Below are 15323 nucleotides of genomic sequence, written 5' to 3' on the forward strand. Positions count from 1 at the left end.
CGGCACCTGATCCTTCAGATTGGAAGGCAGTTGCACTTCTCAAGACGAAACTAAAGTTGTGAGGCAGAACACAACACAGATGAAGCTGAGATGGACGTATAGACATTGAGAGCACCGCTTACAACGCTGTCAGACGGCGCTGTAAAACGCAGCCAGTCTATCTGGCACCGATGAAGGCAGCTGCAAGCAAATAAACCCTTTAGTATTCAGTCTGCACCTCACAGTTAGCAAATCATACACTTTCGAAAGCATTGCACATGTACACATATTAAGGACACATAGTAATTTTGGCCTGTCTTAAACAGAAAATCTGCATTAATCCATGGAATTTGATGTACAATGCAAACTGATAAACAAGATATATATTTCCATTGATAGTCTGAACTTGATGCGCAAGATTAATGATAAAGATAAAAATTTTGAATGAAGCAGGTTCAAAGATAGGCCAAAATTAAATCAGCCACTGATTATCTTGACCGGTTCATTTAAGATCCAACTTTTCAATAAAGCAGTAAATACGATCGAAACCTTAACTCACAGCGGAACGTCAGGACAAAATATAGAAAATGACAAATTAACGTGAAGTTTTCGTGTACCCTTCCCCCATTATTAACATCTCAGCCGCACAGAGCGTCTCCAGGTACACGAGAAGGTGTGCTTCTGTTGTACTTGGGAAGTCTGGTGTTTGAATTATGCCGGATTTCGTTCGCCAGAGATGCACAGCGCGATAAACGCAGCAATTTTCTCCAAAGGGTAGTTTTGAAGAACATGGCAATTTCAAGCTGCTGGATGTTATTTAGTGTAATAAGGAATAAAACGACCCAATTTCTGAAAATAACAGTGTCTATCATCAGTTGAACTGCGCTGAAAAGGTAATTGTTTCCTGATGATAGATCCATTACAGCTGATCGTGGCCTGAAATCATCCAATGCACCGTGAAAATGAAGGGCAAAATCGGTCTTTGCACCTTAATCATCAGAGTAAGTTTGTCCCGAGACGAATAGCTAAATGTTACACTCAATCCAGACAGCCCTCGGCACTAGCCATTGAATTCTTAAGTCGTAAAAGCTATAACACCTCCTATTAGATCAGCTTTGCTTTCTCATCACAACAATTACAATCAGAGGGAAACGGCGGAATGCAGTGCACACACGCATTGAAATTGCTCATATAAGATGACTTGCAATTGAAGCAAGATATACAAGAGATTTTCACATCTCATTTTCGATAAGATTCTGTGTTTGGAATATTTTTGTTCGAGACAACATCGGCGCACATTGATGAAAAGACAGAATGTGGCTTCGAGTTTTATGGCATCGCATTTAGATAAAAAAATTAAATAGCCAGATAGAGCACAACGAACAGGTTCAAAGTTTTTCAGTTTCATGGTTTAGTTTTTATTCTCGGAGGTTCTATTGACCATTACACAGCCAGTCGCCATTCACACGAAGCATCGTCAACGACCCCTTTAGGGAATAAAACTTATTTTATTTATGCTAGTGATTGCTTTATACATCAACAACGATCAACCTTTACCAGAAACTATATGTGATTCGTTCACAACATTCTGCCATTAATCTATATTTTTATGCTTTAATGCAAAAAGAGGTCCCTTATATTACCAATTAGCCTCACTATAAGCTATTATTATTATTATTATTTTTTTTTTTTGCCGGCTATGTCATACCACATAACTGATTGAGGCAGTTGCCAACTCTGTACTCGGGAGAGACAAAATATTTATCTGAATAACGAATTGCCATCCAAATATTTAATAGGGCGAGGGAAGTATCGCCTTTATTTTACTAAACATTTTTTTGTTGTGATTTGTCAGGTCCCCACAGAAAGAAATCATTTGCGGGGTTGGGTTGGGCTGGGGGCATTCAGACATTAGATGTACCGTACACAAGATCCTATTAACTCGGGTTGTAATTTCCCAAAAGATGGCGGAAGCGGAAGATTCCGTGCAAGCGCCGTTTTGGTGCTGACATTATTTATAGAACCTGCCAATAGTGCTAACAGAGGAAACCTGGGCTAATTAAACGTTCTGTAGGATGCTCGCACTCTTTGACCCGTGTTCCCATTGCCATCCGAGAGTGCAAACGCAAAGAGATGGAAACGAGAGTAGAGTAGAATGACTGAACTAATTCATATGCCTTGGTATGACTATTGCTTCTAGTTTATTATCTACAGATCTACAGATTTAATCGATTAATTAACTGTTTGTGCTTGACTACGAAACTTACGTTATGAATAATGTTTATGCGTTGTGTGGTGGGTGATTCTGAACACGACAAGAATTCTTACGCTGAAACTCCATTTCCCAATTTGGCGGCCGTTATAGCAGAACAATGAATTAAGTAGCAAATAAAGACAACAATAAAACAAACCTGTCAATTCGGCGTAGCTATATTACTATTCATATATGCACTTTATTTCTAAATATTATACCTTAATAATTAGAAATATAACAGTGATATATAACATATAATTTTAGCTCGAATATTGTTTCAAGGTGTTTAAATATATTCAACTATCATACTTTAGAGGTATTAACGGGAGACGGAAATATTTTAACAAATGTTGGGTATTTTATTCCTATTTTTTTTTTAAATCTTAAAAATCATAATTGATCTTAAAATTCCACGAAACTTTTAAAAATTCTCTTTGCATGTGGCATAAATGAAGAATGTTATTTTGAGGCTCAACGTGGGTTTTATATATTCCTTTAAGGAACCGCGGACAACTGTTGATCCATCATGATTATAGTTGTATATCGTGTCGCCACAAACCATTTTAAAGACCTGCGTTAAATATTCCCATCAATGTCTTGTTCAATTAATTATCGTTGCATTTATTGTTGATTGGTCTTTGTGAGGTTGTTGATCGCGATCTTTTATTTATTGCGAGGTTATATGCCTGGAGTAAAGTGAAACAGATGCTCCCGTTCAGCCACTGTGTTTGTCAGCTGTTACTGTTTGTTAAAGGTCATAGTGGGAGTTGGAGAAGGACCGACAACGAAGCAATTAAGTGGAGAAGGCAGAATGTTACAGACTGGTTCCAGCTTTGCACACAGAGAGATGGGCAAAAAAGATATAGAAGTATCTGTGTGACATAACATCAAAAGAGTTTCATCCTCCACATTAACATTGTTATTTATTCATTGATTTTTTTTTTTTGCGCTTTCTATCTATATTCAACACATACAGGATATGCACTTCAAACGGACTCATTATCGGAGTATAATGGACACGTTTTATTTCGGCAGATATGTTTACATATTTTCCCGTGAAGCAGGGTTTTTATTTTGTCATGTAATATACCGCTTAATTGTGTCTGTCTAATAAATTTGAGGTATATGTTTCGTTGTTTGGTACACACAGCACGTCATGAATAACCCCAAAGCTTGATCCTCTCTGTTAACCCATTCTCAGAAAGATACCTGGCGTCGTCCTTAGTGTCTTCATTTGAATGACTTAATTGCATAACTTTCGCAGTTTGCACCAAACTTTATCAAATAGGAAAACACATACTGATCTTGTCGCTAAACCTGGGGCCTTGCATCTTTATAAATTGATTTTTAAGGATGGTTTTGTTTGATTTCTGTAAAATATGTTTAATCTTTAATCATATCCATATCCCTTGGAGAGTTGTGTAGGCGTATTACTTAAAACATTGAAATATTTTTGTGTATCTTCTGTTAAATAGAGTAATTTGTAAGATGCTAACCTACAAAAAGTTCTGCTTTCAAATTAAATGGTTCAGTATTAAACTCCTACCTGCATATGTTTTTACACATGGACCTATGGACATTCATTGCTTTAAAGAACAGATACAGCAATATTTTTCATGACATGTCAATGGCAGAAATAAAATTACAAAAGTCAAATGATTATCAACTAAACTTCGCATCTGCTGCACCTTATTTGGCCATCCCCTCGATACTCCCATTACACATGCAGTAATGCACAATGTAATGACTGTATATTGCTGTTTGGAACGCAAATGGGAGCCTTTAGATACTTAGCTGCCATTCACAAAGTTTCCCTGAAAAGTATTAGGACTGTCAGACCTGGATGAACACAAACTAGTGAGTCCCCATTGCCTTTGCCACTGTACAAGTTTTCTACAATTAACCCTAAGCCTCGGTTATATCATAGAAACATAGAGAATAGGTGCAGGAGGAGGCCATTCGGCCCTTCGAGCCAGCACCGCCATTCATTGTGATCATGGCTGATCATTCCCAATCAATAACACGTGCCTGCCTTCTCCCCATATTCCTTGATTCCACTAGCCCCTAGAGCTCTATTTAACTCTCTCTTAAATCCATCCAGTGATTTGACTTCCACTGCCCTCTGTGGCAGAGAATTCCACAAATTCACAAATCTCTGGGTGAAAAAGTTTTTTCTCACCTCAGTTTTAAATGGCCTCCCCTTTATTCTAAGACTGTGGCCCCTGGTTCTGGACTCGCCCAACATTGGGAACATTTTTCCTGCATCTAGCTTGTCCAGTCCTTTTATAATTTTATATGTTTCTATAAGATCCCCTCTCATCCTTCTAAACTCCAGTGAATACAAGCTTAGTCTTTTCAATCTTTCCTCATATGACAGTCCCGCCATCCCGGAGATCAATCTCGTGAACCTACGCTGCACTGCCTCAATTACAAGGATGTTCTTCCTCAAATTAGGAGACCAAAACTACACAATACTCCAGATGTGGTCTTACCAGGGCCCTATACAACTGCACCAGGGCCCTATACAACTGCACCAGGGCCCTATACAACTGCACCAGGGCCCTATACAACTGCACCAGGGCCCTATACAACTGCACCAGGGCCCTATACAACTGCATCAGGGCCCTATACAACTGCAATATTAATTACATATGTGTGGCACATTTTGTAGTTTAAGAGCATGCCTCTTGCTTTTGGTGCCATGGTTCCTAATAGCAGCCAGCAGCCAGCTTCTAAGCCCATTTCTCTAATTATTCACAACTATTGTGGAGTTTTTAAAGGTAGAAATCTAACCGCTAAGCATATATAATGGTTTAAATAGTTTGGCAATTAACCATTTTACAGTCACCTATGTCAGATTAAAGAAAACAATGACTATTCTATAACTTGATGGGTGAGAAAAATTAACCTGCAGAATCCTGGAAAGAGTAGAAAGTAAATATTCCATTACATGTATTATCATTTTAAGACATTTCTGCATTTGTGTTTAGAAACATGTTTCTGTGAAAAAAGATACATAGTTTCTTCGTTTTAAGCATTTTTTCCTGATCTGATTGTCAGCATTACAGTCAAGGAGGTGATGAAGTTCCTAACATGTATGAAGGTAGACAGAACTCTTGGCCCTGATCAGATATATCCAACGACACTGCAGGATGCTAGGGAGAATATTTCAGATGCCCTGGCTGAAATTTATGAGTTGTCATTAAGACTGGACGGTGACAATGGTAAATGTTGTGCCTCTATTCAAGAAGGGTTGCAGGGAAATGCCTGGGAACTACGCCAGTGAGTCTAATATCTGCGGTATGAAAGTTAAGAGAGAGTACTCTGATGGGTAAGATATACATGCATTTAGATGGACTTAGCTGGTTGGGAATCGTCAACATGTTTTTTTTACATGGGAGATCCTGTCTCACAAATCTTATTGAGTTTTTTTTGAAGATGTGACCAAAAAGGTTGAGGGCAGAGCTGTAGACATTGTATATATGGATTTCAGCAAGGCATTTGACAAGGCTCTGCATTGTAGACTGCACTGGAAGGTTAGACCACATGAGATCCAAGAAGAGATAGCCGACTGGATAGAGAATTAGCTTCATGGAAGGAAGCAGAGAGTGATGGTGGTAGGTTGCTTTTCAGACTGGAGGCCAGTGACTAGTGGTGTGCCTCATGGTTCAGTGCTGGGACCATTGCAGTTTGTCATCTATATCAATGATTTGGATGGGAACGAACAAGGCGTCATTAACAAGTTTACAGACGACAGAAAAGTGGGTGGTGTTGTAGATTACGAAGATAGTTGTCAAAAATTGCACCAGGATCTTGATTGGTTGGGAAGGTGGACTGAGGATTGGTTGATGGAATTTAATACAGATAAGTGCGAGGTATTGCATTTGGAAAGTCTAACAAGGGTAGGGCCGACACAGTGAATGTCAGGGCTCTGGGGAGTGTTGTAGAGCTGAGGGACCTGGGAATGCAGGTACATAATTCCTTGAAAGGGGAGTCACAGGTAGATAGGGTGGTCAAGAAGGCTATTGTCACATTGGCCTTCATCAGTCAGAGTATTCAATATAGAAGTTGGGATGTCATGTTACAGTTATACAAGACATTATTGAGGCCACATTTAGACTTTTGTGTTCAAGAAGATTTGTGTTCTGTTACAGGAAAGATGTTGTTAAAATAGAAAGGGTGCAGAGAAGATTTCCGAGTATGTTGCCACAACTTGAGGGCCTGCGCTATCGGGAGAGGTTGATCAGGCTAGGAGTTTGTTCCATCGAGCGCAGGAGGATGAGGGGTGATCTTATAGGGGTGTATCAGGAATAGATAGTAAAAGGAATAGATAGGATAAATGGCACACAGTCTTTTACCTAGAGGAGTGGAATCAAGAGCCAGAGGACAAGTTAAAGGTGAGGGGGGAAAGGTTTAAAAGAAACCCGAGGAACAATGATTTTACACAAAGGGTGATATGAATATGGAACAAGCTGCGAGAGATGCTAGTTGAGGTAGCACTATCATAACGTTTAAAAAACATTTGGACAGGTACGTGGGTAGGACAGATTTAGAGGGATATGGGTCAAACACAGGCAGGTGGGACTAGTGTAGGTCGGGAATGTTAGTCCGCGTGGGCAAGTTGGGCTGAAGGGCCTGTTTCCACGCTGTAATACTCTATGACTCCATGTTGAGAAGCTTGGCACTCCCAATTTTTTTTAATGAGATCTGTGAACAGAAGGATTTGAAACAACATAACTTGTGTCGGAGCTACCACTGCAAATGTTTTCATAAGTAGACGAAATATGACTGATCCAACACATAATAATTTAAACGTATTGAGCACAAAATTTACTTTGAAAGTACTCTTCTTTCATATTTTTAATATGACCGAAACAGGATAATTATTTGTTCAGAAATAAATATAGAAGTTGGGATGTCATGTTACATGTCATAGATAAAACTGAAAGTACTCAAGAAGTGAATGACTGTCTATGGAAAGAGAAACAAAGTTAACATTTTAGATCGAAGGCATCATCAATGGAAAGAGGAACAGAAGTAACATTTCTGAGAACCTTTGTCAGATCACAAGTGCAGACCTTTATACAGAATGCATAGAAGTGCAATTTTGATAGGTATCTACAGTGCATTCAGAAAGTATTCAGACCCCTTCACTTTTTCCATATTTTGTACGTTAGAGCCTTATTTTAAAATTGATTGATTATTTAAAATCATTAATCTACACACAATACCCCATAATAAAAAAGCGTAATTAAAAATAAATAACTGAAATATCACATTTACATAAGTATTCAGACCCTTTAATCAGTACTTTGTTGAGGCACCTTTGGCAGTGATTACAGCCTCAAGTCTTCTTGGGTATGACGCTACAAGCTTGGCACAGCTGTATTTGGGTAATTTCTCCCATTCTTCTCTGCAGATCCTCTCAAGCTCTGTCAGGTTGGATGGGGAGCATCGGTGCACATCTATTTCCAGGTCCCTCCAGAGATGTTTCGATCGGTTTCAAGTCCGGGCTCTGGCTGAGCCACTCAAGGACATTCACAGAATTGCCATGAAGCTACTCCTGCGTTGTCTTGGCTGTGTGGTTAGGGTTGTTGTCTTGTTGGAAGGTGAACCTCCGCCCCAGTCTGAGGTCCAGAACGCTCTGGAGCATGTTTTCATCAAGGATCTCTCTGTACTTTGCTCCATTCATCTTTCCCTCGATACTGACTAGTCTCCCAGTTCCTGTCGCTGAAAAACATCCCCACAGCATGATGCTGCCACCACCATGCTTCACAGTAGGTGTGGTATTGGCCAGGTGATGAGCGGTGCCGCTTGGCATTCAGGCCAAAGAGTTCAATCTTGGTTTCATCAGGCCAGAGAATCTTGTTTCGCATTTTGGCAAACTCCAAGCTGGCTGTCATGTGCCTTTTACTGAGGAGTGGCTTCCGTCTGGCCCCACTACCATAAAGGCCTGATTGGTGGAGTGCTGCAGATACAGTTGTCCTTCTGGAAGGTTCTCCCATCTTCACAGAGGAACTCTGGAGCTCTGTCAGAGTGACCATTGGGTTCTTGGTCACCTCCCTGACCAAGGTCCTTCTCCCCCGATTGCTCAGTTTAGCCAGGCGGCCAGCTCTATGAAGAGTACCGGTGCTTCCAAAGTTCTTCCATTTAAGAATGACGGAGGCCACTGTGCTCTTCTGGACCTGCAATGCTGCAGAAATTGTTTTATACTCTTCCCCAGATCTGTGTCTCGACACAATCCTGTCTTGGAGGTCTATGGACAAATCCTTCGTCTTCATGGCTTGGCTTTTGCTCTGACATGCACTGTCAACTGTGGGACCTTATATAGACAGGTGTGTGCCTTTCCAAATCATGTCCAATTAATTTACTTTACCACTGGTGGATTCCTATCAAATTGTAGAAACATCTCAAGGATAATCAATGAAAACAGGATGAACCTAAGCTCAATTTTGAGTGTCATAACAAAGGGTCTGAATATTTATGTAAATGTGATATTTTAGTTTTATTTTAATTACTTTGCAAAAATTTCGAAACACCTGTTTTGGCTTCTTCATTCTGGGGTAGTGTGTGTAGATCGATGATAAAAAATGAATTTAATCCATTTAAAAATAAGGCTGTAACGTAACAAAATGTGGAAAATGTGAAGCGGTCTGAATACTTTCTGAATGCACTGTACATGTAATGAACTGATCGCATAAAATCTATCAAGCATTAAACTTGTACTTATTTTATGCAACCTAAAAGAAACACCAAGTTGGTTATGTTAAGAATTTGATTGAGAAAGGCCAAATGCTTTTCCCATCGAAAGAATCTTCATTCCATCAGTGTCTGGACTGGGGACTGGGTTATGAATCAGCTACTAGAGATACTCTGATTCTATTTTTCAGGAACATATTTTTGATAGTTAAACAATGGAGCATTTCAGAATATTTTTCCATCGCAGGACTTTCCTATATATAGGGACATCATCATATCAGGAACAGGTAATTGAACTTAAGATGAAGTTGCAAGTCACGATAGGCAACTAAGTCATGATGGATGGGGTTTATCCCAGATTATTAAGAGAGGCAAGAGAGGAGTTTGCAGGAGCCTTGTCAAAGATCTTTGCATCTTCTCCTGCCACAGGCGAGGTCCCGGAGGACTGGAGAGTAGCTAATATATATTTTTTAATTTAAGGAGGGAAGTGGAGAGATTCCAGGGAATTATAGGCTGGTGAACCTTACATCAGGGGGAGTGAAACTATTGGAGAGGATTCAAAAGGACATAAAGTGCAGGCGTCACATCATCTCTGGAGAAGATGGATAGGTGATGTTTCAGGTCAGAACCCTTCTTCAGATTTCGGGGTGGGGGGGGGGGGGAAAGGAAGCTGGAAGGGAGAAGTGGGACAAAGCGTGACAGGTAGTAGGCATATAGCATGATTGCTTTCACAGGTCAGGGCATTGAGTATAAGAGTCAGGAAGTTATGATGCAGCTTTATAGGACTTTGGTTAGGCCTATTCTGGTCACCCCATTGCAAGAAGGATGTGGATGCTTTGGAAAGGGAGCAGGAGAGGTTTACCAAAATGATGTGGAAAGGTACTGCAGATGCAGGTTTACACCAACGATAGACACTAAATGCTGTAGTAACTGACTCTATGACTAAGTTTACATTCAAATGACCCACAAACTTAATAAATAGTGGAGCAGTGTTGTGGGGCCAATTGGCCTATTCCTTCTCTCTAATTTGTATAATGCATCATGTTTGTATGTTGATAGACTGACGAAGGGTCTTCTGAAGAAGGATCTCAACCCAAAATGTCACCCATTCCTGCTATTCAGAGATGCTGCCTGTCCCACTGAGTTACTCCAGCATTTTGTATTCACCAGAATGATGCCTGGATAAGGGGTATTAGCTGTTCCAGGTGTCAACTCCTGTATCCGCTGTTCCAGGTGTCAACTCCAGTACATTGGCGAGACCAAGCGCAGGCTCAGCGATCATTTCGCTGAACACCTCCGCTCAGTCTGCCTTAACCTACCTGATCTCCCGGTTGCACAGCACTTGAACTCCCCCTCCCATTCCTAATCTGACCTTTCTGTCCTGGGCCTCCTCCATTGTCAGAGTGAGGCCCAGCACAAATTGGGGAAACAGCATCTCTTATTTCGCTTGGGAAGCTTACACCTCAGCGGTAGGAACATTGACTTCACTAACTTCAAATAGCCCTTACTTTCCCTCTCTCTCCATCCTCACCCCCTTCCCAGTTCTCCCACCAGTCTTACCGTCTCCAACTACATTCTATCTCTGTCCCGCCCACTCCCCTGACATCAGTCTGAAGAAGGGTCTCGACCCGAAACATCACCCATTCCTTCTCTCCAGAGATGCTGCCTGTCCCGCTGAGTCTACCTAAGGGGGGTATTAGCTACAGGGAGAGGTTGGGTGGACTTTGATTGCTTTCTCTGAGATTGCGGGGAGACCTGATAGATGCATATAGAATTTTGAGATGCACACATTGGACAGACAGTCAGTATCCTTTTCCCAGGATGGAAAAATCAAATACTGGAGGCTATAGCTTTAAGGCGAGAAGGGTAAAGTTGGAAGGAGATGTTAAGGGCAGGTTTTTTTACACAGAGGGTGGTGAGTGCATCGAACCTGCTGCAACAATTCTCTACAGCTTGACTGCAGGACATGTGCAGTCCACTGCATCATCCAGGCTGATTTGAGGTTCCTCTCATGTGTCAGTTATACCCACAGATAAATCCACATGCAAATTGGAGAGATGGAGTGGGCCATTTGGCCCCTCAACCCTTCTCCACATGTTTGTGGCTCACTGAAATGTAACCTTAGAGTCATACAGCACAGAAACAGGCCCTTCGGCCCAACTCAAAGGTAACCTTAATTTTGGATTTCTGACCTTTCCAGGCTAACCCCTGCATATCAAGTATCTATCCACCTCCATCTAAAAAATAATCATTGTCTCTGCTTCCATTGCCCTTTGAGGAGGAGAGTTGCAAAGACTCAAGGTACTCTTACAAAATAAATTGCCTTACTCCTTAAATGGACAACCTCTTATTTTTATACTGTGGCCCTTCATTCTATAATCTCTTACAAATGGGAATATCCTCTGTACATCTCCCTGTCAAAACCTTTGGGATCTTACATGCTGAAATCAAGATCCTTCTCACTATTCCAAACTCTGGCAGATATGAACCTAGCCTTCCTTCTACACAGGATATAAGCCTGGTTTGTCCTTTCTTCATTAGACAACTGGCCAATTCCAAGTAATACTTTAGTAAATCTTTCCAATGCAATAGCATTCTTTCCTTACATAAGACCAACACTGTACAGAGTATTCCAGATGTGATCTCATCAATACTCTCACTATAACCCATTTTGTTATTGAAATCTTTTAATAAAGGATTTGTTAGCTTTCCAAATTACTTGCTGTAACTGCAAACTATGGTTTCATGAATTAAGAACCATGAAAGCCAAATTCCACAGCACTTAAGTAAAATGGTTTCTTTCTATTTTTGGGCAAAATGAACAAATTCATGTTTTACCTTGTGATACCCCATTTGGCAGATCTTTATTTTCACTCACTTAATTTATCTATTTCCTTTGGAACTGCATTGTATTTTCTTCACAAATTACTTTTCTGCCTATAGTTTTGTCATTAGTAAATTTATCTGCCTATCTTTGGTAACTTTACACAAGTTATTTTGAAACATTGCAAAATGTTTGAAGCCTTAGCACTGATCTCTGTGGCACACCATTTATCACATCTTATCAACTAAAAGACAACCCATTTGTGCCTATTTTCCGTTTCTTGTTAGACAGCTAATCTTCTATCCACATCAAAACGCTACTTCCTACGCCGTATGCTTTTATTTTCTGCAATAACCTTTGATGCAGCACCTTATTAAATGCCTTCTCGCAGAAATCAGGTTCTAAAAGTGTACATAATTTCCTTCCTGTCCCCAGTAGTTGGTTGTGGAAGTCAATCACAATATTGATTCCAGATGTGACATGTTTGTCGTACATTGGTTATTGAATCTCAAACTTTTCTACTCAACAGACCTCATGAATAATCATGAAATAGTATATTTGCCAGTATTATTTTAGGTGAAACTTTTCCAATCAACTGACGAGCTCAAAGAAAATAAAGAGAATAGGTTTTTTTCATTTATTACTTATAAATTGATGAACAGGAATGAAGCAGAAAAAAGGAATTGACGGCAAAATCAGATTAGCCATGATTGAATAGTAGAGGCAGTATGAGAGGCTATATGGTCTCCTCAGGCTCCTTTCTCTTATTTTCTTTTGTTCTTTTATAGCCTGGAGTTTAAGAAATCTAGATAAACAAACATTAAAGGATACAGCATAGTGTAGTTTTCATCTGATGAATTTGATGCAAAAGATTCCTGATTCTTTTAAGGCTACATCATGGTTGGAAGAATTGTATAAAAAGCTACCTTCCTTTCAAAGTTTACATAATTCGTAATGACCAGATCTAATAAGCTTCAAGCAACTCTACTTATGAAGTTTGGTTTAATATTATGCACTTTTTCATCGATCTCATTCTTAACCAGGCTTAAGTTTCCTCTCACTCTTCACTGCAGACTTTTCATTCCTGATATTCAAGGTTGTGACAGCTGCTCATTTTCAAACATTTTCCTCTTTACCATTTGGGAAGAAAAGGAAAAGACCTGCATCGATATAACACATTTCACAACCTCCTGAGAGTCCAAAGCATTGGACAAATAATCTGCATTTTATAATATATTTTGAGGAAAAAGTTTTAAGATAGAAACAATTTCTTATTGCAAGTTCCCACAAACAACAATGTAGTTATTACAAATGTTTGACCTCATCGCATTGGAGATATAACTAAAGGAGTTTTGTTGAGAGCACATTTAGAGTCGTATGCATAGCTTTGGTCTTATTGTTTTAAAGCAGAATAGTTTGGTTGTAGAGTAGGTTAAATAAATGGCGACTAGATTGATTCTTGGTATGAGAGTATTTTCTTATGGAAAGTGAGTAGAATAGATCTTAACTCACAGGTGTTTAGATAAAATTGATCAAATTGGAAAAAATAATTAAGAGAGAGCTTGATGTCTAGATTTTGTGGGGGTGTATTAACTGATGTTAAGACGCTTTAGTTATTAAACTAATTGTTACTCCAGAATGTTGAGTCATTAAGTATTTTCCAAGGCTAAAATAATATTTTGGACAAAAGGGATTGGGCAGGAAAGTAGAACAGAAGCCAAAATTAGATTGGACAGGTTGTAGTGTATTTTCTCTCATTGTGATTATTAGAAATTACAAGCTCATTCATGTTACAATAATGTTGCAATGAATGCACAGTATAGCACTTCAGTTTTAGTGAAGCTACTAACATAAAGATAGCAGTATGCTTTGCTATTCATGCCACAATCCAATCTACCACAGCCGTTAACTGACAGAAGGGCAGAGCAGGCTCAAGGGTTTGCATGTAGTTTCTTTACTGTACTCCTTTACTGTAGTTTCTCCTGACCAGTTGCTAAACACTATAACTCCCCCTCCCATTCACATACTGACCTGTCTGTCCTGGGCCTTCTCCACTGTCAGAGTGCGGCTCAACGCAAATTGGAGGATCAGCACTTCATATTTCGCCTTTGCAGCTTACAACCCAGTGGTGTGAATATTGCTTTCTCTAACTTCAAGTAACACTTGCTTTCCCCTCTCTCTGTCACTCCCCTCTCCGACTAGTTTCACTGTCCACCCGATTAATTTTACTGATTGTATGCCTCTTTGTCACCTTCCTCTCAGCTAACAATGAACTATTCTACATTTCCTTAGCATTGTCTACTTTGTTCTGCCATTTCCACACCTTACCCTTCCATATCTCTAGATTCCCTCTCCCCTGCCTCTCAGTCTGAAGAAGGGTCTTGCCCCGAAAAGTCTCCCATTCCTCTCCAGTGAGTTACTCCACCATTTTGGATCTATCTATGGTGTAGACCAGCATCTGCCATTCCTTCCTACACAATCAGTAAAATTAATCAGGACAACAGTGAAACTAGTCAGACAACTAAGGGTGGAGAAGGGACAGAGAGAGAGAGAGAGAATGCAAGGGTTACTTAAAGTTAGAGAAATCAATATTCATGCCACTGGGTTGTAAGCTGCCCAAGCAAAATATGAGCTGCTGTTCATCTAATTTGCATGCGACCTCACTCTGACAGTGAAGGAGGCCCAGGACAGAAAGGTCAGTATGGGAATAAGAGGGGGAGGTAAAATGCAGGAAGGAACTGCAGATGCTGGTTTAAACCAAAGATAGACACAAAATGCTGGAGTAACTCAGCGGGTCAGACAGCATCTTTGGAGGAAAGGAATAGGTGACATTTCAGGTTGAGACCCTTCTTCAGACCGAGAGTTAGGGGAGAGGAGAAACGAGAGATATAGATGGTGATATAGAACAAATAAATGAAAGATATGCAAAAAAGTAATGATTATAAAGGAAACGGTCCATTGTTGGCTGTGGGCTAGGTGAAAACAAGTTATACAAACAATGAAACTCAACAGGAAGACAGTGAAACTAGTACAATGACTAGGATGGGGGTGGGACGGAGAGAGTGCAGGTGCATGGGTTAGTTGAAGTTAGAGAAATCAATATTCAGACTGGTGGGTTGTAAGCTGCCCAAGCGAAATGTGAAGTGCTGTTCCTCCAATTTGCATGTGGCTTCACTCTGACCATGGAGGAGGCCCAGGACAGAAAGGTCAGAATGGGAATGGGAAGCAGAGTTACAGCGACAGAGACCCAGGTTCAATCCTGACTACGGATGCTGTCTGAATGGAGTTTTAACGTTCTCCCTGTGACCGCATGAGTTTTCTCCGGGTGCCCCAGTTTCCTCCCACACTCCAAAGACCTACAGGTTTGTAGGCTAATTGGCTTCGGCAAAATTATAAAATTGTCCCCAGGATAGTGCTTGTATGCGGGGATCGCTGGTCGGCACAGAGACTCAGTGGGCTGACAGTCCTGTTTCCACGGTGTATCTGTAAACTAAACTAAGGCATGGTCATCGAGAGGGGTGCAGGGACTAAGCCTGTGGTTAGGGCTTCAACAGCTCGGCTTTGAAA

Source organism: Rhinoraja longicauda, chromosome 9 (assembly GCF_053455715.1).
Source record: "Rhinoraja longicauda isolate Sanriku21f chromosome 9, sRhiLon1.1, whole genome shotgun sequence".
NCBI classification, from domain to species: domain Eukaryota; kingdom Metazoa; phylum Chordata; class Chondrichthyes; order Rajiformes; family Arhynchobatidae; genus Rhinoraja; species Rhinoraja longicauda.